The sequence below is a fragment of the Jaculus jaculus genome, chromosome 11, assembly GCF_020740685.1.
Source record: "Jaculus jaculus isolate mJacJac1 chromosome 11, mJacJac1.mat.Y.cur, whole genome shotgun sequence".
Taxonomy (NCBI): domain Eukaryota; kingdom Metazoa; phylum Chordata; class Mammalia; order Rodentia; family Dipodidae; genus Jaculus; species Jaculus jaculus.
The window spans coordinates 105,531,476-105,558,031 of NC_059112.1; the positions used below are offsets into that span (position 1 = coordinate 105,531,476).

The 26,556-nt window shown below is 47.4% G+C and overlaps 1 protein-coding gene across 1 annotated transcript in view; it reads left to right on the plus strand.

The window, feature by feature from the left end:
• Positions 1-26,556, plus strand: part of Rbfox1 (RNA binding fox-1 homolog 1) — a 1,978,359-nt gene that overhangs the window by 121,364 nt on the left and 1,830,439 nt on the right. The window lies entirely within an intron of this gene.

A 26,556-nucleotide genomic window follows, 5' to 3' on the forward strand; every position in this document is an offset into this window, starting at 1 on the left:
TCATCACACCTTCATACTGCAGAATTCCAGCTGTTTAAAAGTACTAGACAATCATGTCTTCCCTGGGTAAGAGAGCCTGCCCAGCCACAAAGGCTGTGTCACGACAATCTTCATGATATGGCTCCATTTACGAATGCCACATGACACTTTATTCTAGCCAATGGGGAGCATATCTAGGCAAGAATGTGGAGAAAGTTCACTTTCCCCTCAGGAAAGAATACAGTATGCCATTCTAGTGACGTTAAGCAGTCTGAACTAACTTATCCCTGGATTTCTTGGTGTGTGTATGTATGTATGTACGTGTGTATGTATGTATATATGTGTGTGTGTGTGTATATGTACATATACACACACACACACATATATACATACATACACACATATGACTTTTTTCCCTTTTTTTGTCATTCTTAAGTCATTTCAGGTTAGTTCTGTTGAGAGTTAAGTTCAAAAGTACCCTAAAGCACACACTTTCTTTTGGGTCAATTCTTTTTAAATTTTTTTTTTTTTTCTTAATATTTTTGGTTTTTCGAGTTAGGGTCTCACTCTGGCTCAGGCTGACCTGGAATTCACTATGTAGTCTCAGGGAGGCCTCGAACTCTCAGCGATCCTCCTACCTCTGCCTCCCGAGTGCTGGGATTAAAGGCGTGCGCCACCACGCCCGGCTCTCTTTTTAACTTTTGAGAGAAGGAAGAGCAGAAGGTGCAAGGGAGGAAGGGGGAAGGGAGCCAGGGGAGTCCAGGAGCGGGGCACTGTGACGTGACCAGGCGCGGGACTCACCCCGGGTTCGCTCCTGCTGTTTCTGAAGTGTGTTGCTTCCTTGCCTGAGCTAATCCGGGCCCTGCCTCCTCCATCGCCCAGCTTGCTCCCTCTTTGTTCTCAAAGGGGATGCCTGTCTCTGCAAACCTGTCTCTTTGAAGGTTCTAAAAAGTCCAAGCTGGTTGATCTAGAAATGTTCAGACCTTTGAGCCTTCTGAAAGGCGTACTTTCTAAGCAGCCACCTGGAGTGCCGTCCTCTCGGCAGAGGAGGAGTCTGGGGATAAACTCTTGCTGTTTGTTTGCACACATACAGACATGGACATGGTGTACACAGAGTCATCGCGAGCCGCCTGTCTCCCTCATCCTCCTCTGGCCAGGAGCACTATATTGGTTTGACCATGAAGCTGATGAGGGTTGTTGGTTTGGGAGGAGGTACCAGGGACTCAGTGTGTTAGGAATCAGGGGGATTTGTAAAAATATCCATGCTGGGATAGATTAGCTGTGTCCTCCAGTGACCTCCTATGGGAGATGGTCTCCCAGAGCTTGGATCTCCTGGCCTTTCCTAGCTGCCTCACTGCTCTCTCTAAGTGTTCATGAGCTTTTGTGCTCCGTGAACTCCTGGGGTGCATGTCCAGGGGAGATCCTGCTCTTTGGGCTCAGTCAGCAAGCTTCTTTGAGTCACCATGCCACAGCTGCCCTGAAGACAGCCTTCCCTCCCACAGCATCTCTTTGCAGATGTACGGGGTAAACCAAAATGCTGGCACCAGGCTGTCCTCTCTGAACCTGAGCCCACAGCTGAGTATCTCTGCTGTGCTTTCCTTCCATGAGTTTCTGCATAGCCAAAACTTTGGCCAGAGCACAAGGCGGGAACGTGACATCCTGGTCAGAGCTTAGACCTCACATTTCCCCCATTCTTTACTCAGTCTTCTGAGCCATGGGCACCACCATGAGCACTTGCCCAGACCAGTGGTCGGTGGGTCACATGCAGTGGATTTGGAGAGCCGTGGGATCATCCCCAGCTGAGGCAACATATACCAGTCAAAAGTTAGCCAGCCCCAGACACTTGAGCAAGCCCAAGGTGAGAAGGAAGAGAGCTGGCTGAGTGGCCGCAGAGAAACAAACCAAAAACCCCTCCATTGGAACATCACTGAAATGGTGACATTTGTCACTCAGTGTCACCGTGGCTATTGACAACAGACTCAAGATAATGCTGCCGTTTGTCACATTGCTTACGCACAGTTTGGACTTGCCATCTTATAAAGCTATAAGCCATTTGTGGGCAAGGAGACGGTAACAAAAGTCACAGCAATAGCACTTGTATTGCAAGCTGCGGAGCTGGCTCGTCAGCATACACGTCTGAGGCTGAACTTCAGAATGTGCCCGGGAGTGGCGGCACATGCTTGGAATCCCAGTGTGGCGAGGAGGGGACGGGAGGGGCCTAAGGCTCTGTGACCATCCAGCCTAGTTAGTGAGCTCCACACCAAAGAGAGATCATGTAGCACCCAACCGGAAGCAGCTTATGGGAGGCAAGGGTTTATTTCAGGTTTATTACTGTTTCAAGTGGAAGTTTCATCATGGTGGAGAAGCATGGCACCCGGCTCACTGCTTCATACAGCAGCAGCAGCAGGGAGGGAGTAGTCTTAGAGAGCCATGAGCACCCAGTGCATGAGACCCCTGGCAACGCCCCTCCCCCGCAAGGCTCCACCTCCCCAAAGCCTCCGCGAGCTGGGGGCCCAGATTGAGGCGCAAGCACTGGAGGCTATGGGGAGCACTCCACACTCAAACCACCACAGACCCTGTCTCCAAAAAGTGAGGAATGGTACCTGATGTTGTTCCTGGCCTCTGTGTGCGTGCGCATATGCCTGCCCCTGCATACGGACGCGCACACATGAAGAGTTCTGTGGTAACGCGCGTGCATGCTACACTGGCAGCGCTGTCGGCAAAGAGGCGCCTTCGGATGGGAATGGTCAGTGTGCACGTCACAGGCGTGGGGCCTGAGGCGGAGGGAGATAGTGGCGGGCCAAGGTCATCGGGCTGGTTCCTAGCTCAGGGCCTCAAGCAGCAGACGCCGTGGTAGGCAGAGGCAGCCCTCAAACCTCAGCTGGATGAATGAGTAACTATACTTCAAATTGCATTCGGTAGCATAAGCCTGCAACAGGTATAGTGAAGTAGTACATTCGCCTTCAACGAGCGTCGAGGAGAAAGGTGACTTTTCCCACCTCCCCAGTCTTGTGCATGCTGTCTCTCTCTGTTCAGTGAACCTGAAATAATCTTACATCTCCCCCCACGTCCCTTCGTCCCTTGGTGGTGCACAGTTGCTAACCATTAGGTTATTGTTACAAACAAGACAATGGACCCTGTTGTGCTTTTTATTAAGAGCCCTATAAATCAGGTGCGCCTTCTTCCAAAATCTAATTCAATTACAGGGAAACTGTACCTTGTGGACGATTAGACTGTAAATTGTGGATGTCCACTGGGTGATTAGATTACCAAATATGCCTTTTGGCCATCACTCACTGCCCTTCCTCCTGTATACTGTCCCCATGCTTTCTCAAGGATAGGGACATTGCAGCTGACAGGTGCCCCATCGGAAGATATTTATGTCATGTCTCAGACTCGGAATATCTTCTTCAAGGAGATCCCACTGCTTCATGCAGAGGCTTGAGATGTATGATGCTGCTCTAAGCGGAAAAGTCCACTTGACTAATCTCTCTTTTCCTCCTGCCAATGCTCATGTATTGGGACACTGAATTATGAAATGTGACCTTTCTTGTTTTCCACAAAAATCATCTCCATGTGCTGTCTTTTCGAGGTCGAGGCATGAAGGCCAAAGGCTTGCCTCGCCGGTGATGAGTTTCTCAAGGCAGCAGCCAAGGGACGTGGGGGCTGTCAGGAGCAGCTTGGGAGGCATCTGGGTGAGAGCGGGAAGCCCGTCACTGTGAGTGGGCACACCAGGGGCTTTCCCTCACTGGACCACGGCAAGTGGCAGAGGCTATGGGTTCAAGTTAACTCACTGATTCCTGTTTCATTGTTCTCTTAGTAAATAGTTATTGAGTGAAAGTCAGGCTGAAGATATTGGACAGTCTTGACAATACAGCCATTTATAAGCTTCCAGGCAGCTTATAAAGCAATATTCCCTTGCTTCTTCCTTCTCACCTTTCCTCTCTTCTCCCCTCCCTTTTTCTTTCTAATTTATATTTTTGTGTGTGTGTACATACATGAGTGTGCATGCTTGTGTGTGTGTACATGCATGTATGCGCGTGCATGTGTGTGTGTGTGTGTGTAAGCCAGAGAGTCTCAGGTGCTGTCCTCAGGAACAATGTTCACATGATGTTTTTTGAGACAGGTCTCTCACTGGCCTGGAGCTTGCCCTGTTAGGCTAGATTGGCTGGCCAGCAAGCTCCAGGGAGCCACGTGTTTCTGCCATCCCCACGACATGCCGCCATACTCTGACATTTTTACAAGGGTCCTGGGTATTGAACTCACATCCTCCTGCCTATAAGGCAAGCACTTTACTTGACTGAGCTGCCTCCCTTTATAAGATGTCCCTTATAAGGCATATTTCTAAGAATTCTCTCACTTTCTTCTTATTTAAACACAGAAATTCATGCCGTAATTAGAGGAGAAACATTGATAGTATTTTTACTTCATCAGTGGTGGTGCTTGAACTGCATTTGGTGATTTTTTTCAGCGTGTTTGTGTGTGTATGAGCGGTGCATGTGCATGTGTGCATGTGGGGAATGCATGTGTGTGCGTGTGGAGGCCAGAGGTCGGTGTCAGGTCTTTTCCTCTGTCACTTCCCCACCTTATTTTTTTTTTTTTTTTTTTTTTTTGAGAGAAGCTCTCTTACTGAGCCTGGAGCACACCCATTCAGCTAGACTAGCTAGCCAGCAAGCCCATTATCGTTTCTTCTTAGCATATATTCGCTGTACAAAGCAAAAGGGTTTCATTATGTCATTCCCATACATGCTTGTGCTGTCTTGACACCTATTAGCAGTAGCTCCTTTGCCCTCCCTTCACTGCTGAATTCCACATATAGCTGGGACACAAGTAATCTAAGGAGGGCAGGGTTGTTTGGGCCCATAGTTCAAGTCAGTTATGATGGGAAAGGTGTAGTAGCAGGAGGTTGAGGAGCTGGTCCCATTTCATCTACAGTCAGGAGGCAGAGAGGTGAATGTTGGTGCTTAGCCAATTCTCTCCTTTCCATGCAAACGGGATACTAGCCCATAGACAGCTAAGGTGGATCTTTCCACTTCAACTAATCTATCGAGAAAATTCTTCACAGGCATGATCAGAGATTTGTTTCCATGGTGATTCTAAATCTTTTCAAGTAGATAACAAGAGACTGACCATGGCACTCAATAATCTGTATTCCATTTCAGTGGATTTACCCAGCCTGTATTTTTCTTGTTAAGGTAATCATAGAAACTTTTTTCACTTAGCATGAAATTCTCAAGATTCTTCTACCTCATAGCATTAAGTAGAATTTCATTCCCTTTTATTGCTGAATAATAGTCCATTGTATGGTGTATTACTTTTCATATTACTGACCAAAAAAGAAAAAAGAAAAAACCAACTCACAGGAGCTGAGATTTATTTGGCTCATGGTTAAAGTGACTGTAGTCACCCCGGTTGGTCATGGTGGGGGGGATGGGCAGGATGACTGGGGTGCTGTCTGTAGTGGTAATAGTTTATGAAATAGTAGCTTCTCACATCTCTGTGGACTAGGAACCAGAGAACTTGGGATGGAACCTGGCCAGGCTCCTATCTTCTAGGCCTAAGCCTCTGGCCTTACATTAGCAAGCTAGGCTCCACTTCCAAAAGACTTCATAGCCCGCCCAAACATCATTATCCGCTGGAGACAAGGGTTCAAATGCATGAGCCTGTGGGGCCATTTCACTTTGAAATCATAATCTAAAATATATGGGTAGCTCTATTCTGTTTGTTCATTTGTAACTCATCGGCATTGGGATTATTTATATTTTTAAATTTTAAATGATCTTGTATATATATGGTATGTATTTATATGTGTGTGTGTGTGTGGTGTGCCCATGTGCATATGTAGGTGTGCATCCACATGGACACGTGTGTATGTAGGTCTGAATGTGACATCAGGCGTCTTCCTCAATCACTCTCCACCTCATTCTTGGTGACGGAGTCTCCCATCCAACCTGGAGCTTATGGCATCAGCTAGACTAGCTGCCCACTGAGCTGCAGGGACCCTCCCGCGTCTGCCTCCGCAGTGCTGGGTAACTGGCGTGCGTGTGGCACTGTGGCTGGTATATACGTGGGCGCTGCAATTCTGAATCCAGGTCCTTCTGCTCGTGCAGCAAGCGCTTTTGTTCCCAGAGAGCCCCCTCCGCAGCCCTGTTATTTATCTTTAATACTGAGAGAGAGAGCCTTCTGTGTCCTAGATACCACTATGTTTGTAAATGTGTGACATCCAAATATTTTCTCCCATGTATGAGCCACCTTTTACTTTGCTAGATGGCAGAATTACAAGTGGAAAGTTTTTACGCATATGCATTCTGATTTATATCTTTTCTCCTGCAGTTTGTGATTCCCTTGTTATATCTAACATGGTTTGCTCCAAATCTTACAGATTTATTCCTATTGAGACGTATAATCCACTGTGAATTCATTTATGTATGTGATGAAAAGAGTCTCGGCTCCAATTCTTTCGCATGTGACTATCCAGTTGTTCCAGTATTATTGTTTGCTAAAAAGAATGATTCTTTCCCATTGAATGGACTTTATACCCTTGTCAAAAACCAATCATTCATTGATATAAAGATTTAATTACATATCTTTGTTCTACTCCATTGATCTTTCTTCCTCCTTCCCCACTTCTCTTCCTTTCCCTCTCAAGTGCCTGACACATGCTAGGCTAATGTTCTACCACGAAGCTACATCCCCAGCCCCGGGTACGCTGGTCTCTGCATGCTAATACCACGCTGTCTTAATTACCTTGTCCTCATGGAAATACTTGGAGCTGGGAGCTGTGAAGCCCTCCACTTTGTTTCCACTTACAGCATGCCCCTGAGTGCCCTAGGGCCTCCATGCTTCTCTAAGAACCTTACCACCAGCTTGCCAATTGCTGAGATGGAGATGTTTGGCTATCGGGGGAAGGGATCACAACAAATCTGTCAACCGATTTGGAGAATATTTTAATCTCATTTCCAAGTCGTCACTGAGGACTGGGAATGTCGATCTAGGCAGTTTTAAATTTCTTCTGACAATTTTTGTTTCCCGGGAGCACATGTTGGCACTTCTTTCAAGTTTTTGTCTACTTACTTTATTCTTCTTGATGTTATCTCAAGGAAGATTAAAAAAATATATATATTTCAAGCTACTCATTGCTTGTGTCAAGAAATACAATTGGTCTTTGCACATTGATGTTGGATCCTGCTACCTTATTGAATGCATTTATCTGATAGTTCTTCGAGTACGTGCATATTGATTCTTCAGGCTTTTTTTTTTTTTTTTCTGTACGTGATCTTGATATTTACAAACAAAGATCCTTCCTGTGCTTCTTCTCCAATTGGGACGCTATTTTATTTATATTTCTTTCCCATGATCCCTGGCTCAACTGGTAGGTATGTTTAAGTATAATGTTGAGAGGAGAGGTGGTAGTGGACCCCTCTGTCTTGAGCTGTGGCCTGTGGTGTTTTCATGGAGTCTGCTTATCATTGTGGCTGCAGTCTTTCCCGTTCTGAAATTATGAGTGGTTTTCTCTAAATCATGAAGGTCTGGGGCTTCCTCATACGCTTCCTCTGCTTCCACTGTGACAATCACACAGTTTGGTTTTTTATTCTATTACCTGACTACTCTAGGTTGACCCTACGAAACGGGTCTCCTTGGAACGATAGAGCCGTGTGTTGGCACTTAGATGGGCTGAATTCAGGAAGTCCGGAGGAAGACTCTCAGTGGTCACCAAAGCACCATCGAGTTGGTGGCTCCAGGTTCTTTATCGAACCTAGTAGACAATAATGGTGAGGTTTTTTTGTAAAAGAAATTTTATCATAGAAATAATGAAAGTTTCAAGAAAAATAACACATGGTAGAGAGGAAACAAGCTTTATTGTGCAGAAAAAGCAGAGAGAACTCTTGGATGGGGAAATTTCACACAAGAGGCGACCCAAAGTCAGGTTGTCCTTAGAAACGAGAAAGAAGTAAAAAGAATTAAATGTTGTTTACAACAGAGAGGGGTTCAGGGAAGTGGGGTGCAAATGAGTTTCTCTGGGGGTTTTCTGAGGCTTTCATCGTTGGTATTTAAAATGACTATGCTAAGATATGGGGAAGTGAATTTCTGGCCCAGTCATCTGTCCTCATGAGGTGCCCGTGGGTCAGGGAATGGGTCATGTTCTTTCTCTTAGTGACAGGGCAGGAGAGGGTTGAGTGCCTCCTGCAAGCTGTCAAGGGCATGTCACGGCCGAATTGAGGACCAGACACGCAGTGGGGGAGCGTGCCCAACTAGCTTTGCCGTTTCTTCAGAGCCCTGCCCTTCTTGCCTCACACCCAGCTGCAAACCTTGTTCTGCTCTGTCTGCCTTTCGACTTTGCTCTGTTAAGCCAACATTCACTTTAAATGTTATATTCCTCATGCCAGGTCATAAAACAAAACTGCTCACTTCCTTCCTCCTTCCGTCTCTCTCTCTCTCTCTCTTTCTTTCTTTCTTTTCAAGGTAGTGTGTCACTTTAGCCCAGGCTGCCCTGGAATTTACTTTGTAATCCCAGGTTGGCCTCAAACTCACAGTGATCCTCCTACCTCTGCCTCCCAAGGACTGGGATTAAAAGGTGTGCCCCACGACTCCCAGCAAAAGTACTGATTTTCAAGATCCTTCCCTAACTGCCTAACATGTTTCTTCCTCTTGCTCTCTAACCAAGGCCTCTGCTTGTCTAACTCTCTCAGCCCTGACCACTAGACTTTCCCGTCACGTCTCAGCTGGTACATCCCGACACTCACAGAGCTGCAGGGGGCTGGGGGGTGGACACAAGCTCCTTTGTTTCTAGGTGTCAGAAGCCGTACTTGATCTTTTGCTTATGTCTTGGGGAGGTGGCAAGGAATAGCACCCAGAAGGCCTTGGCAGTAATTGGCATCCCATCTTCATGGTGCCCTGTGTTTTCTACCTGCACTGGTTCTGAGCATAGGCCCTGCTTGTTGGAATCACACGTGAGTTATTGGGTCCCATTAATCAAGGGGCCTTAAAAAAACAGACTGTTCTACTGACAATTCTGTCTTTTCCTCAGTTACATCGGATAATATCACCAAGTCCTACAAAATTATAATCAAGTTTGGAATAGGGTTTGTTAATTACAGTGTTTAACTGTTGTAGTTATTGTTTCCTTGGAGATTAATGAGGTGAGTTATTGTCACCAAATTAGACTACAGTGGATCTAATCTCCTACAAACCCTTGCAATTCTCCACTATCTCACTAACGTTTGAAGGTTAATTTCTCTTTGCTGGTATAGACTTGGCAAGACACTTTCAATTGAAATATGTTTTTAATTATATTTCAAAGTCATTAGTCAAGGCTGGGAAGGGCTGTTTTGTGTCTACTTACTGAGGAGAAATCCAAAGATGATTGGGCTCATCACAGCACAGAACTCCTGCCCAAGTGCCCCAGAGAACTGGGGAGCATGTTACAGAGAGATGGCACCCACAGCCTGGATAGGGGCCTGGGTGGTCCCAAGCTGGTATCTTTGCAGGTGGATGGCGTGTCTGGGGAAAGCCTCTGGGTGTGTACATATGGAGGGTGTGGAAGTGAGGGGCAGCATCCATGGGGGACCACTATGTGCCCTCACCCTGGACAATGACTTTACCCAGCAGACCTAGAACTTTCCCACCTCAAGGCTTTGTGGATCCTTGTCCATGCCTAGCCTCTACCTTAGCTGCTTTACTTGTGGCTACTCTCGTGTCCGTTTCTTCTACACTGTTCTTGAGGACTCCTCCATCTGGCTTTCTTTGTTTTGTGTGTGTGCGTGTTCATATGTGTGGACGCCCATGTATGTGCAGATGCTCATGCGTGTCTGTGCTTGTGCATGCGGTGTCCAGAGGACAACCTTGGGTGGCATTTCTCAGGCACCTTCTACCTTTGTAGAGACATGGTCTCTCTTTTGGTCTGGGAGCTTACCAAGAAGGTTGCACCGGTTGACCAGTGAGGTCCAAGAATTCACCTGTCTCCACCAACCCTCCCCGGAATTACAGGCATGCACCACCCTTTACTAGCACCTTCCATTTTTATGGTCTGATTCCACTTGAAAAGGGCTGTGGAGTGGTCATGCTTAGAGGCTAAGAGCCCTGTTTTGCTGCTCCCAGCGTTTGCAGAACCATCTGCAACTTGTGTGTGTGTGTGTGTGTGTGTTTATATGTAAATGCATGCATGTGTCACATGTGCATACATGTAGACTGCCCATCACTCAAATGCACTTCCCTCCCCATGCTGCTGGAAAAAAGCACTGTGCATTGTCGCAGAACAGGATGTCAGATGTCTTTTCCCATATGGCACACACTCCTCTTCTTCCTCCTCCTCCTCCTCTTCTTCTTGCTTTCTTGTTGATAGTTTCTCCTAATATTCCCTCCCATTACTTTCTTTTGTTCCTCATCTCCCTTCCACTGAAATCATTCTTCTTCTAACTAGCCCCTCTTCTATTTTGAGGTCACTGTTTTTGCCCTCCTCCATCATCAGCGAGGATGTATTGACAGGCCCAATACTGTGCAGATCTTGTACAGGTAGTAACTTCCACTGGCACCTACCATTCTTTTACATTATTAAAATTTTACATAATCCCCTCCCTTCTCTTCTTTGTTCCTCATCCTCACCTCCCTATACTGAGCCCCAACTTTTTTTTCTTTATTTCCCCTTCTGTATTGATGACCTTAATTTTATGCAGGCCTTGTGCAGGTAAAGACATCTGCTGTGAGGTCATGGGTACAGTGACTACTTTGAGTCTGGAAGACAGCTTTCCAAAGCACTCCTCCCCATATTTGGCTCTCACATTCTTTCCACCATAGACCCTGAGCCACTGGAGAGTGTGATACAGACGTCTCATTAAGTGCTGAGCACTCAACTGCAACTTCTCCTTAGTTTACCATTCTTCACAGCCATGACCTTGGCCAAGGTCTGAGGACTGGAGGGACTCAACTATGAAGTTTGCTGGAGAAGTTGTCAGAGAGACTGAGTCAGACCTTGGCCAGCTTGGCAGGCCCAGCGGGGTTACGTAAAGTTGTCATACAGTGGACCTGGGATTCAAGAGAATATTCTAGAACTGCAGTTTCTGGGTATTACTGGGGAAACTGTGGACTTTCCCTGGGGCTCCATTCCTCCATCTTCAGGAAAGTGTGGTGGCTAAAGCAGGAGCTCCTGTTGGAGTTTGAACCCTGGCCCCACTGGATGCCACCTGAGAGGATCTGGGAAGGGTTTGACTTGCTGGCACCCACAAGCACAGCTTTTGTGAGGCTGTCCTGCCCCTTAGTCACATCAGTGTGTGCTGGAGCCAGCAGGCTCTTTGGGTTGGTCTCTCTTATTGCTGTATGTGGATGGCTATTGATCCCTTCCCATTGCATCGAGAGCAAGATGGACTGCCAGAACGTGAGTTGGCATGCCAGAGCTTCACAATCCAGTGTACCTACTAAGTTCCTAGCACCACACTGGGTACTGCGTGTCCTTTCCCCCGAAGCATATTCACACCAGCCCACTGGAGTGGATGATGTCATCTCTGTGCTGGAAAAGTTAAAACTGTTAAACACATAGTGTAGCCATGATCCTGTCTGAGGAAGTCAGCTCCCTGGGGCTCCAAGTGACGTCTCCTGAATCCCCACTATGGTCCCTGATGCACACCAGTGTCATTTCCACGCAGATGGAAGGAAGACGTGTGTAGGCTGATCAAGTTTGCTTAGTGTGGAAGGGGACTCCCCGGTATGTGCAGCACGTCCCTTCCACCCCCTGGAGGTGCTCAGACTGGGGGCTCCCAGGGCTCAGTCACTGAGGCATTCCTCGTGAGGCCTAGACACAGGGCATCAAAGCCAAGGTGCTGGTGAAGAGCGTGGCAGGTGCTCTCTGTTTCCTTGCCTGGGATATCTCACCATGGGTCACTCGGGTCCTTTCCCTTGAGTCTACAAGAATGACCACCACACCATCTCCATTCTCCCCATGAAGGGACTCAGAGAGTTACCTCCAAGGGCTACAGGAGCATCTGGAACCTGCCACCATCTTGTCTGGAGGGAGGCTGTGCTTCCTACGGTTGGAGCCACCAGCTGTCTCTCCCCACTCAGGGCTCATATGCAGTGCCAGCTCTGCTGGTGCAGATCTGCTGCACCTGGCACCTGTCTTGGGGAGGCTTTGGGGCTGAGCAGGCATCTGCAGGTGGGAGTCCATAGACCTCCTTGCCAATGTGATGGCAGTATCTACCCTCACACAGAACTGTGTCCCCGAGGCCGGTCACCAAAGGTCTGTGCTTCTCAGTCCTTTGCTTCAGCTGCTCCCAGCCAAACCTGAATCCTGCTTCTTCCAGCCACGTACAGTATTTCTCCAACTTAGCTGAATTAATTGGTGAATGTACTTGCAGTTCTGTATATGTGTGTCATATGCCAGGCTCTCTTACTGTGACAAACAGATTCCATCACTTTTTTTTGCATCACTTTTTTTGGTGCCAGGTTTCATATGGGCACTGGGGAATTGAACCCTGGCTGGCAGCAAGTGCCTTTAACTGATGGGCCATCTTCCCAGTCCCCTCTCCATCTTGTGTTTTAAAAGATGTCTTTTTCTCTGAAGAAGACAGGGTTCTCTGATTTCAGTTGAATCTTTGCTTCCCGAAGTGCCACAGCTCAATCCAGTAGTCACTGCCTCCCTGAAATGCAGATGGATTCCACGCTGTGGAGTCTCTGTCTCCGACTGGGAAGCCGGGAGATGTTCCAGCAGCTTGCCACATCTGGCCTTCTTCCCATGACCATGCGGTGGCCACCAGCCCACGCTCAGCTAAAACCTGCTGAATGGGCCAGAACACCGTGGAGAATGAGCCATCTGCTGCCAAGGCCCTACACAGAGGCTCAGCCCTGACCGCCTCTGCCCCATTGTCCTTCATTCTGCTGTGGCCCTGCTGTCGAGTGATGTTGTGTCCTGAACTCATCTAGGGGGTAAGGATTTCACCCTACCCGGAGCCCAGACAGGACTCGGCCTGTCCACACCCGAGTGCTGACATACCCTTCTCAAGGCATTTTTGCCAGCAGTACTGGTGACTCTAGGTATCATGATGGATCATACAGAGATCATCGCTGCTAATGGTGTGATATGTGAACACTACAGATATTTCTGTATCGTCACCAGTACGTGCTTGTTGCTAAGTGTTAGGACCTCTTTGTGGCCAAACCTGCCTTTGCTCCGTCTGTCAACTTTGTGGCTCAGGTATGATGGTTGCAAAGGTAGCAACAGCAGGTAAAGGCAGAGAGACTGCTGGGCCCTTTCTGTGCTCGGGTTCAGGCTCCAAAACACTGGCATCTCCCAGTACAGTAGACATGAATCGATTGTCTGTTGATGACCAGGAACATCTAGGCTCCATAAGATTCAAAGAGTGTTCCCAGAGCTACTTAATGGGTGTAGATTCTTATACTTGGCTCACAATTCAAATTTCAGTGTGGGATTCCCTTCCTCCAGTTTGTTGAGGTATGGTTGAAAGATAAGAATAATATACTGCCATTCATCAGCATCTCTGGGGTGTGGGTTCCAGGACCACTGATGGTACCAAACTGTACAGATGCCCTAATTTTCTTATATGAAATGGGCTGGTACCTTAACCTACCCTCCTCTATATTTTATAATCTCTTAGATCACTCATAATACCCAATATAGTGTAAATGCCATATAAGTAGGTGTTGCCTTGCATTTCTTTTAAAAACTATTTATTTATTTATTTGAAAGAGAGAGGGAGAGAGAATATGGGCACACCAGGGCCTCCAGACACTGCAGACTGACTTCAGACACATGTGTCACGTTGTGCATTTGGCTTCTGTCGGTACGGGGGAATCAAACCTGGGCTCTTTGGCTTTGCGGACAATTACCTTAACTGTTAAGCCATCTCTCCAGCCCGCATTGCATTTCTTCATTATCATAAATGAGAAAAGTGTTCAATACAGAGACAATTGCTCCTTTGAGTTCCTTTGATCTGAGATTGCATGTGTCCACATGGAACCCACAGATACAGAAGGCTGGCTGTACAAATGTGTATAAAGGTATGTATTGTGATGTGCAAAGTAGTGGTGTGTCACATGGTCACAATTATTGTGTGTGTGTGTGTGCAGGAGAACAATTAAGGTCTGCTCCTAGCAAATTTCAGATATAAATTATAATATCAATTACTGCACTGACCCTAATGTACAATAGGCCTCTAGACCTTATTTATCTTTTCTTGTTTTTTTTTTTTTTTTTTTTTTTTTTTTGTGTGTGTGTGTGTGTGTGTGTATTGAGGTAGAGTCTCACACTATAGCCCAAGCTGTCCTTGAACTCACTGTGTAGCCTAAGCTGACCTTAAAGGAAATCTTCCTGCCTCAGCTTCCCATGTGCTGAGATTACAGATGTGACTCACCTGGACAGCTTAGGATTTAATAACTGATCCTTTGTATCCTTTGATTAATATCTTCTCCTTCCCCCTGACTCTTGAGCCTTTGGTTACCATAATTCTATTCTCTTTTGCTGAGAGACTATCTCAGATTCCATGCTTAAGTGAGGTCATGCTGTATCTGTCTTGTTTACTTTAATGAACCCAGCAATTCTAGTACTGAGCATATCAATCCAAAAGAGATTAAATGAATATCCCCATGAGGTATCTGCGCCCAGGGCTCGTGGTGGCATTGTCCTCAGCAATGTGTCGTGTTTGCATACTGCAGTATGTGTTTAGCTCAAGGTGATGTGTTCCAGTGTACAGAAACAAGCTCAATGCTCTTTGATGGATGGACAGATAAGAAGATGTGGTAAACACATACTGGACTAGTAATCAGCCTTCAAAAGGAAGGAAACCTGCCATTTTTTCCAACATCTTTGCTTTTTAGTTTATACTTGTTGGGAGCTCTTGTGTTGAACCTTCCTAAGTACAAACTCCCAAGAGCAGAGGAAATATTTGAAGAGTTAGTGGACATATTTGAAGGGGGCTCATTGGCATGTTAGCCACGGGAAGCCATTCACACCAGGTGGGATGCCCCTGGATGGCAGTGACGTGGGAGTACCAATCACTTTGCCATCCAGCAGGTTTCCAGAGGGCTGCAAAGGTTTCTGTGGTTAAAATGGAGGAGCAGCTGTAATGGTTTTTCTCCCCTCTGGTTGGGGCTCCTCGCCCTCGTGAGTTGGTTGTAAAGCTTCTGGGTTTCTGCGATGGCTTGTTGAATCCCCCAGAAGTCATTATCTGTCTTTGTGCTCGGAATTGAGCCTATTGCCTCAACATAGTATGCTAGGCAAGTACTCTCCCACTGAGCTGTGTTTCTCTTTGAGCATCTTTGTCTACCTGATCCTGTGGCCCTGATGTATCTGCTAAGATGCCTTCCAGCCCAGAGAGTTCCACTTGGGACCTCTGAGAAACTACATCCTGCATGATGTCACCCCCATTGTCCCCTCCTTATGGTGATCTTTCTTGAGGCTCCCCCAACCAGCCCAAAGTCTATAACTATCAATACCTTGCCCACAGGCAACAGGACATGATTCAATCTCACGCCTTATGCTGATAAAGCGGGTGGTTTTTCCCTGTATAGCCCTGGCTCTGTCATGAGTCTCTTGTGACAGACACAGTCTCTTAATGGTCCCCAACTTTCAGGATCTTTTCCCTGAAGGACCAAAAGGATCAGAGAAGTGGTGATATATGTTGACTAGAACAGCTCAATCTGGCCTGTGGAGACCAGCAGACCTAATTCTGTCACTTACAAGCTGTGTGTCCTTTGGCAAGTGACTTGAACTTTCTGAACATCTAGGTGTCATCTACTGGATGGGGTGGGGGATTTCAGCACGTCCTATGGGGATATTCACCAGCTAAGTTCCAAGTCTGAGCTGCAAGAAAAACAAAAACAAAGCAAACACAAGCCAGTCAAGTTTTTCTCAAAGGCTGAGAAATTGGAAATCATTTTGTAATTCTTCAATTCACCCAGGCCAGCAAATTTTTCTCTAAACCATAAAACAGATCATTGGTTTTTCATCAGACATCTGGTGGGTCAGTAGCCTGAGTGTCGGGGACATAAGCTTCAAACTCAAAGTCAGCACAGAGACTCCGACAGAGGAATGTGGGAACTGAGAACTGCATGGCCCCCCAGATAATGAAAACAGTCATGATGATACTTAATAATAATGCTTATAATAAAAATATTTTCCTGGGAAACTTCAGGAAAATTTGTATCATTTTTCCAAGTAAATGTGTGTGTGGCATGGGCATAGGTATGTATGTATGTTTGCATATGGATGAACATGTAAACCTAGGTGCACATGAGCTTGGGTGCACATGCATGTGGAGGCCAGAGGTTGACTTGATTTGTCACTTTCGTTCTTTAAAAATTATTTATTTGAGCAAGCGAGAGAGAGAGAGAGAGAGAGAGAGAGAGAGAGAGAGAGAGAGAGAGGGAGAAAATGAATGAATGAATGAATATGGGCATACCAGGGCCTCTAGCAACTTCAAACAGACTAACAGAGGCATGTACCTCCATGTGTATCTGGCTCACATGGGTTCTGGGGAGTCTAACCTGGGTCTTTAGCCTTCGTAGGTAAGCACTTTAGCCACTAATCTCTCCAGCCCTCCTGTTTGGTTTTTGAGACAGGCTCTCTCACTGAACCTATAACTCATCAACTTTACTAGACCTGTTAGCCAACAAGCTCTGAGGATCCTCATTTCCTCCCCCACAGCACTGGAATTGCAGGTACACCACCCAGCCAGCATCTTAGATGTGTGCTAGGGATTTGAACTCAGATCCTCATGCTGACGGAGCGAGCTCTCTACCCACTGAGCCGTATCCCTGGCCCCAATGACTGCATCGCTACTTAGCTCACCTGTATGTTTTCCATTTAAGGTGTCCAGCAAAGAGCGAATTGCCCATAAACTCCTTAAGGATCTGGACTGGAGCACAGGAAAGGCACTTTTATTCTTATGTGGACATAAGTGAGGGTCCAGTTACAGACAACATACACAATTCAGGCAGCTTATCCTGGTATTAGGAGTAATGAGAATGTGTGGGAGACATATATAACTACTGGAAAGTGGCGCCTCCCCTTCCACTACTTTGGGAGATTGGTCCTAGCCCCAGGTGTTGTGCGTCTCCTCTGTGGTCAGTAGTCTTTCTTATAGCAAGCCAGCGGGCGCATCGCTCCTATTGCAGGAGCATGGCGCCTCTGCTATCCTCATCACAGAGAGGGCTCTGCTGTCTGGCTTTTATCCAGACTCAGCTGTTCCAAGACCCCGCCGTGTGAGGGGGGACTCGAATTCAACCTTAGTATGGACACATGCTCCGCATTTCAATTATGGTGTTGATAATGGGGCGATGGTGACTTTGGAGAACACCTGACCACAAGGCTCCTAAGGATTTTGTCTTTACAGCGCTCGAATCTGATCCTTGGAGGTGTGGTGCCCCAGAGTGAAAAGGCCACGATTCCTCATGTGCAAGGCAAAGGATTTCAGAGAGACACAGGAATGGGGAGAATGTCCCAGGAGCTGGGTGTGGCACAAGTCAGCTCTGTCGTACTGAAAGGCTCAAAAGACCACACAATAAACGCATGTCTCCATTGGAGTTGTCACTAGAAGTATTCATAGGTCTGTCAGCCTGCCAGGATCAGAGATTACATCAACGCCTTTAAGAGCTTTTCTCCTGGGAGCAAAATAACAGCAGTTACCACCACGATCAGTGTAGCAAACACTACCATGGTTCCATGACTGTCTTCATTGCCATTATCACCGCAGCACCATCACCACCATCCTCCCTCTCCACTGTCATCATCACCTGCATCATCCCTCACCACCACCATCATCTCTCACCTCCATCATCATCACCAGCACCATCACCACCATCAGCCCATATCACCAGCAACATCACCAGCACCACCCTTACAGCCATTACTGTTGTTAACATCGCCACCATCATTATATTCATCATTATCGTTATCATCAACATCACTTGTACCCTCACCCCTATCATAATTGTCACTATTAAAGTCACTCCCACCACCATCACCATCATCTCAACCACCATCATCACTGTCATTGACATCACCACCACCATTATCACCTTCATCAGTCACTACCACCACCAACATCATCATCATCACCAGAACCATCACTACCACCACCATTGCCTGTACCATCATCACCATCACCATTGCCATCGATAACATCATCATCACCACTACCATCATCATCACCAGTGTCACCATTACTGTCACCATCACCATTACTGTCACCATCACTGTGATTGTCGCATAGTGTCAGCATCACTATACCTGCGTTCATCACCGCATCATCACCATCACACTTACCATTGTTGTTTTCATCCCCAGGCCTATCTATCTACCAGTGTTTTTCCCAGTCTCATTGTCAAAATCACCACCACTGTAATCACCACCATCATGTCATTACCAATATCCTAGGTTAATCACTGAAACACTTTTAATAGCATCTCAGTCAGTTCTCATGCACCTTAGAGCTAAGCAGGCACTACAGGCATCCTCATTTTACCCAAAAGGCAACAGACCCAAACCTATAGAAGGGGTTGTGATATGAACCTCAGGTTTCTGAGCCCAGAGTAAATCCTGACTTCCTGAATTGCCACATGAAGCTTAAAAATGTGGGCAGGGACTTTGGACTCTATTCCATCAGAGGCCAGGGGAGATCTTGTCAAATGTGTCGGGGTCAGTGGTATAGGCAGAAACAGCCTAGGAGCCCCTAGGATGTGGGTGTTGGCAAGCAGCATGAGGGATGGATGGGATGAGTACTTGGGTGTGGAGGTCTTCAAGGCGGAGGGGCACACAATAGGAAGCTGGGAGTTTTGGGTAATTTCCCAGCAATTTCTAATATGTGCCTTCTGTCCACGGCAAGGAAAATAAGAAGGTACCACCACATCTCACATATGAGCCTCTCAATCAGCAGCCCATTATCTCGTCTGTTCAGGTGTTTAATGGAAGTTTCTCTCTCCTGCCGAGCTGAGGGCTTAATGAAGCTGGACTCCTCCAGACTGCATCAGTGAGCTGGCATTGCCTCACAAGGCGGCCTCACCACAGCCATGCACAGGGTAATATTTCTCCCCCTTTTCATATTCTAATGAATAAATGATATTCCCATCGGTTATTTATCTACTTTTAGAATTTGAATGGAATTCTACTGATAATTATAGCATTTTACCATTTGATGGGGAATTGGTACCTGCTGCATGGAGATAATAGTCCAATTCAGCATCTATGAAATACGGAATTTTCTGCTAATTCCTGCCTTGAAATTTGTAAATCATCAGTGGAGTTGGATATTGAAATTCAAGCATTTAAAGACCTGGAGCCAAGGGGAAGCGGCCTTCCCTCGTTAAAATCACAGAAACTGACAATGAGTGCTGGACCCGATTCTCAGCCCAAAGGCGCAGAGCGACTGGGCTCAAAGCTTCCCGGTGCTGCGTCTGTTTCTCCAGGAGCCTCAGACTGGGGAGTGGGAATGAGCTGGCTGGAGGGCGCTTGTCAGAATTTGCAGAAGTGAGCGGTGACAGTGCAGCTTAGAGGACAGGCACAGACTGGATGGACAGATGATAGTTTAAATTTCAACGGCATGTGACTCTGTGTTTCAGAACCTTGGTTACTGCACAGGAAACTGTGTGTGCGTGTGTGTGTGTGTGTGTGTGTGCATACGCACAGTATTCATTCCATCTATAGCAACTAGACTGAGCCCCAGGGTCCCTCCTGTCTCCACCTCCCAGCCAGCGCTAGAATGACAAGCACGTGCCGCCAAGCTCAACATGTTTTTTTTTTTTTAAATTATTTATTTATTTATTTATTTGAGAGCGACAGACACAGAGAGAAAGACAGATAGAGGGAGAGAGAGAGAATGGGCGCACCAGGGCTTCCAGCCTCTGCAAACGAACTCCAGACGCGTGCGCCCCCTTGTGCATCTGGCTAACGTGGGACCTGGGGAACCGAGCCTCGAACTGGGGTCCTTAGGCTTCACAGGCAAGCGCTTAACCGCTAAGCCATCTCTCCAGCCCTCAACATGTTTTATGTGAGTCCCGGGACTCAAACTCAGGTCATAGTGCTTGCAAGGTTAAGCGCCTTACTGACCAAGCTTCTCCTCAGCTCTGCACATCCACAGATGCTTCCTTTTTAAGGGATCACAGCTTCGACTCTGCTACCCAAAATCAAGCCAATGCAACTACTTACTGCAAGTCACTCTGTGGCAGACGTCCCGCTGGTCCTGGGCGTGCGGTGCCAGGCCCACCCGGCATTCTACCTCATGTAGCTGTTCAGGAGAGTCTTTGGAAATGCTTTTGTCTATTCTGGGTAACTTAAGTGCTCAGAAGGTTGACTTGGGGGCTTCCTTTTCAGGATCAAGGGAGTGCTCCATACTTTCATTGTGATAATAAGATTCTATGCATGGGTCAAAACTTGTTGCATTGGCCTGTGTCACACTGCTGTAGCAAAGTACCCAAAGCTGGGTGTGTTGTCAAGCAAAGTGGCTTATTTGGCTCATGGTTCTGGAAGTTCAAGAGCATGGTGCTGGTGTCTGCTTGCTCTGGGGAGGATCTCTTGGGAAAGGGCATCCTGGAGGCTCAGTGCTGGTTGATGAGATCACACAGAGAATCAGGAAGCCAGGGAGCAAGGCTAATTCCCTCTGTAACAATATATAATGTGAGAACAACCCAATCCTAAGGGACCTACAGTAATCCCTTCAGAGGCGATAGGTGTATCCATGATTTAGGACACACCCCTTAAAGAACCAGCACTTCTCACTAGCACATGAGGAGACTATCATGGATATGATTCAAGTCTATAATCCAAAGAACCTCTATGCATTCCTATTCTATTATTTTATTACCACATAATAATTTATATATAAATATAAATAAAATAGTTATTATCTTACAAATAAAAATTATAAATAAAATAACAACTGTAGTAGCATATTATTATAATATCTTATTCTATATGCCATCATTCTGTATACTGATAAAAAATTTTTAAAAACCACATGCTGAAACAGAGGTAGATTGAACTCTATACAAGTTATAGTTTGTCAAGCCTGGTTTTGAAAGCAAAGAAGTTCCTTTTCAAAATTAAACAGGCAGTATGACAAATTATAGTCACTTTTACTACTGAGGACTTCAGTGACCAGGAAATTAGAATTTAAACAAAGAAAGTGGAAACTGTTACAGAATTTCCAGCCTTTCACTTTGGCTCAGAAGAAAGCCACCAGGAAGCACCTGACCCCCACAAAGAGCTCGCGGGCGCTGGTGGGCTCCCCCCTCCTCTGCCACCTATAACAGTCAGGGGACACTACTGCAGAAGCAAGTTTTCATGGCTACCTCACCAGTTAGTCCAAACATCAGCCGCAGCGGGCACATGGGTGATCTTGTTCTCATCCTTAGAACGCGTGTCTGCGTGGCGGGGCTGTCTATGACATGCGGCTGTAGCTGGGGGTCCTGTCCCCCAGCTCTTATGTGGTAGACCTTGGCCAGGTCAGCAGGGACCTCAGACTCAGGGCCCAGAAAGTTCTTGAACTCAGCATGGTCACTAGTTCCAACGTTATCTTGTGGTGTGTGCATGTGTGTGTTATGCATGTATGTGGGCACATGTGTTCAGGTGCACATGTGCATGTGGAGGCTGAAGGAAAACCTTTGGTACCACACCACAGAAATGCTGTCCACTTCCTTATGAGGGTTTCTCACTGGCTTGGGTCGACGAGCTCCAGGGATGCTGTTTTCTTCATCTCCTTGATACGAGGATTACAGGTGCGCACTGCTACATCTGTCTTTTCACATGGGGGTGGGTATTGGACTCCTGTCCTCATGCTTGCAAGGCAGACACTTTACCCACTGGCCTACAAGGCTATTCTCTACATACAGAATCATTTCCTCCCTTCCCCTCTCCCTTCAGCTTTCTTTTTCTCCCTTTCCTTCTCTATAATTCATCTCTTCTGCTCCTCTTCTCCTTTTCACCTTCCTTTTCATCATTATCCAAAAGGATGGCTTAATTTATCCATTACTTTGCTCTTCTCTGAGCATGTGTGGCTGGAGGAAACCCATTCTCCCTCGTCCCTTGTCCCCCGTCCCTCTCCTTGCTTGCTAGGGCTGTTGGCAGGGGACTCCATGAGCCAAAACTCATGTGCTATTATTATTCCCTTGAAGCTTGCTGCTTCCAGGATACAATATGTGAGCCTGAGGAACTGTATGAGTTCTTCTTCTTTGTGTGACCAAATACTTAACAAGAAGCACCCTAAGGGAAGAAGGGCTTATTTCAGCTTACAGTTGGAGGGCGCAGCCTGTCCTGATGGGGAAGGCATGCTGGCAGTCATGAGCAGAGCGGTCACTCTGCATCCAGGGTCAGGAAGCAGAGAGAGATGAGCTCTGACACTCTGCTGGCTTTCTCCATTTTATTCACCATGGGAGCCCAGCCCATGAAAGGGTTTCACCTACAGTTATAGGGGGTCTTACCACCTCCGTTAACCTAATCTAGAAACCCCTTTACAGACATATCCACAGACAGTGATTCTAGATCCAGTCAATCACAGGGGGGATATTTCAGATCCTAACCACAGTACAAATTGAAATCAAAGAAGGAATAGATGCCTCTAAGGAGGGAGACCGCACAAGAGAGAAGTGAAATTTGTAGTGCAGTACTGGATGGCATCCACTACGTGCCATCCCGGCTCCATCCAGTTTTCTTTTGTTCATTGGGTTCCATGCCCGATCACCTGTGGGTGACTGAGATAGTGTCTTTGGCTAGGAAACATCATGGTACCACCTTTTGGTAGCATTGTTAGCTCAGTTGAATCACAGGAAGGAGTCAGGATGGTGTTGAACTTCAAGGAAACCCTTGAAACTTTCCCCCAGTTTTTGGCTCCCACGACACTCCATCCAAATAGTGTCAAACCTGAGCCCACCACAGACCACAGGGAACACCTCCTGGCTCTGTACTTTCTTGTCACATGCAAGCTTTTCCTGATGGGGAGCAAGGCTGCCCATGTCTCTGGCCTTAGGGATACCTTTCTCTCCTTCTCCATCAGCACGCTCTCTCTCCAAGGTTACGAAGGGTGGCTTTCCTTCCTCACTTCCTTCTTGCTCCTCACCTCAGCCCTTCTGTGCTGGTTGCTACGAATGCGTGTTTGTTAACTAGCTGCACAGAAGAGACTACAATGTGAGACAGAGACACATGTGAACCATGCTTGAGAAGCTGGGCACACATTCACTTTCTCTCTGACTCTCAGAGCCGCAGGTGGGAGGAAGGAAGGCGCGCACACACCCACACCCACACACTCCTTAAAACCATGTTTCACGGGCTGTGGAGAGGGCTCGGACATTAAAGTGCTTGCCTCACAAGTATGAGGACTGGAGTTTATTCCCCAGACCCCAAATTAAAAATTCAGGCATGGTAGAGCGTGCCTGTAATCCCAGTGCTTGCAAGGCAGAGACAGCTGTGCTTGCTAGGCTAGCCTAATTAGTGGGCTCTAGGTCAATGAAAGACCCTCTCTTAAAAAAAGTGGCTGGATTTCTTAAGGAAATATGCATGCACGCACGCATGCATAAAGGCTTTTTTTCTGTTGACTTTATAGTATACCAAGGGAGCAGGCTGGCCTTGGAGTTCACAAAAGAGTTGGGCATCCAAGTTCTCATGTCTTTCTCATAGCTCCTGCCCTTGATGAGAGTGAGTAGCGAATGGTGATGTGAACCCAGCGGGAGGCTTCCTTCCCTCCCTGTGTACAGAGCCTGACAGGCCACTCAGCATCCGGCCCTAGTGGGCAGGGATGCAGAGAACCTAGCATGCTGGGAAGTGTCTGGGCCTATGTTCTGAGAAGGTCAGCCTTCAGGTTTGGGAATTCTGAGCTGCCTTTTCTTTGTTGGGATAGACACATCCCTGTGTATAGTGACTTCCCCTCTGATCTTTTCACTTCCCTAAGGGCATAGGTGTGTATCCTGAGGGCGGCAAGGGAAGAGGAGGGACAGAAAAAACCCAGCCAGCTGCGGCCATATGTCCTATCAGCCTTGACCTCTGTTATTTTCACCCTCACCCCTTTCTGCTTCCCAGTGCAGGAAGAAGTCTGCCGTCCTGTCACCTAGAGCATGTTGTAGGAACACAAGGTCAGGCTTACTTGAACCCTCACTGAAGAGCTCAAGATGACCTTGTGGTGGAGGCTTTTTGCATTCTTAGTTTGTTTTCTGTGCACACTTTCTGTGTCTTTACCTGCCTGTCCCAGTGTCTGTCTGCCCGTCTCTGCCACTTCCCCTGGCTCCATCTGTGTGTGTCTCTTTCTCTGTGTTCCTGCCTTTCCTTCCATCTGCTGGGACTGGGTCTCCTTCTCCCTTTGCCCATCTCCCCTGAATACCTTGTATTTCTTGCTACCTCCTGGTGGTCTGACACAGGCCTACTTTTTGTTGCATATGGTACATTAGCATCCGGGATTGCTGGGCAAGGCCTTTGTCGTTGCAGAAAGCGGTTCTATCCAGAATGCTTCAGCATAACATGCTATGCCCGTACCTTGCCTGGCTTTCTTCTGTCCCGTTGGGTGGACTCAGCCTGTTCTTTGTAGGTCAGAGACTCTGGCTTCTCACTAAGTGAAGGGCATTTGTGTTTCTCCCTGACTGCTGCCTGCCCATGGTGCTGTGCCCGCAGAGAATGCATCTGCAGGGACACCTATGTGATTCTGAGCAAGCTAAAGAGCATGGCCTTGGGTGCCTCGAGAGTGTGTGTGTGTCGGGGGGTGTGTATGGCCCCATTTTTTATTTTTCAGCTGAAGGAAATATGAAGCACATTCCATTGTATCCAGTTTCATTTCAAATTTCAGCTAGGATGTGTGAATTTGGGGTGGGATGTGTAGCACATGAATGCCTCATTTCCAGCTCTGTGGACACAAGTCTTCCATGGAAACCAAGCCTTCCTGTCCGCTATAGTCAGCTGTGAGCTACTGACTTCAGTCACAGGGCACCAGCATCTAAGCCAGGTGGATAAAATAGGCTTGGCAACCCATGGGTCCTTCCTGATGGACATTGGCAGACTCCTACCCGTACCCAGATCCCTGCCTGGACCCCAAGCACAGAAATGATCCTTTGTCACTGCTCCCCAACACCCTGAGGCCCCCTTCATTGTAACCATGCCTGTGGTCTTCACAGTCGAAGTTGGTGTTCTCTTCAGCAGGCTGTGACCTTAGTGAAGGTGGGGACTATGTCTCTTTTGTTTACTAAAACCATGCAAGTTATTATTACGTGTGTGTGTGTGTGTGTGTGTGTGTGTGTGTGTGTGTGTGTATGGTTGTTTATATGCGTCTTGGCACATGTGTGCCCAAGCATGTGTGTGCATGTGTATTTGGAGGCCACAGCTTGACATTAGGAATCTTCCTCCCTTAATGGCTGACCCCTTATCTTTTGTTGAGACAGAATGTCTCACTGAACCTGAATCTCTCCGATTTAGTTAGAGGAGTAGCCCACAAGTCCCGGGAATCCTCCTGTCTCCACCTTCCCAGGGCAGGGATCACAGGCGTGCGCAGCACACCATCCTATCCGGGTGCCAGAGATCTGAACTCAGGCCCTCTTTCTTCTGTGGCCCGCAAGTCATGTAGACCGAACCACCTCCCCACTTCTGAACCTCTGCAGTAGTTACGGGGCCGAGCAGAGATGATGAGATGAATGAACAAATGAATCAGGGAACGTGTATCTAACATGGTCTTGGAGGCTAGACCTGTTCAGATGCTCCACATTCGTCACACGCATATGGGGAGCCCACCTGTGGTACTCTGTGCACCTGGCATTGTACGTACTAGGACCTTAGCCGTGAGCAAGGCAGGTGAGAAACCGGGCTGCCATAGAGCCTTCACCGTAGCGGGAGAACAGAGTACCAGTAAGTCATTAAACCGCAAGAGGTTGCATAGTGCACGGTAGACCATCAGAAACTGCAGGAGGAGAGGAATATTATAGAGGAATAAGGCAGAGGGACGCTTGCTGGTAGGGACTATATGTCCATCTGCAAGATATTTTTTATCCCCCCCCCCCGCCCGACATCTGTAGGAAAAGAGAGCCTTGAGTAGAAAAAGAGAACACTAGAGTCTTCCAGAGCACTGGACAGATACAAGAAACTCCTGCTGCTCCGGTTGCTGCATAAATTGGGACCCTAGGACCCTTTTGACAATGCAGCACGTGGTGGTGGGATACACAGCTCTCTAACTGTAAGGCTGGCGAGCAGGAAGACTGGGGAGCCACTGCCCCACGCTACTCCCCCACTTTCTCATGTTCCGTTCCAAGTTTCTAAGCAAAAGCACTGCACGTTGAAAAGATAAATACAATGGGAAGAAATAAGTGGATGCCAACCCCAGCTAGAGTAGAGGAGGCAGGATGAGGGAATTCAGCTGCCAAGAGGGCCGATGCTGTGAGCAGGTCTCGGTGAACTTGGTATTTTTCCATAGCACACAGAAGCCCGGAGCTTGTTGGCAGTGCAGCCGCATCCTGGGGGCACGGAGGGCAGAGTGGCCGCAGGGATCTGGGTGGAGGAAGCAAACATGTTGGGAGGATGCTGGCTTTGGGGCTTTACCATCTGGGAGCCAGGCCAGTGCTCATATCCACTTTGGCAATCAGTCCTCCGAAGTGGGAGACCAACCTCCAGGC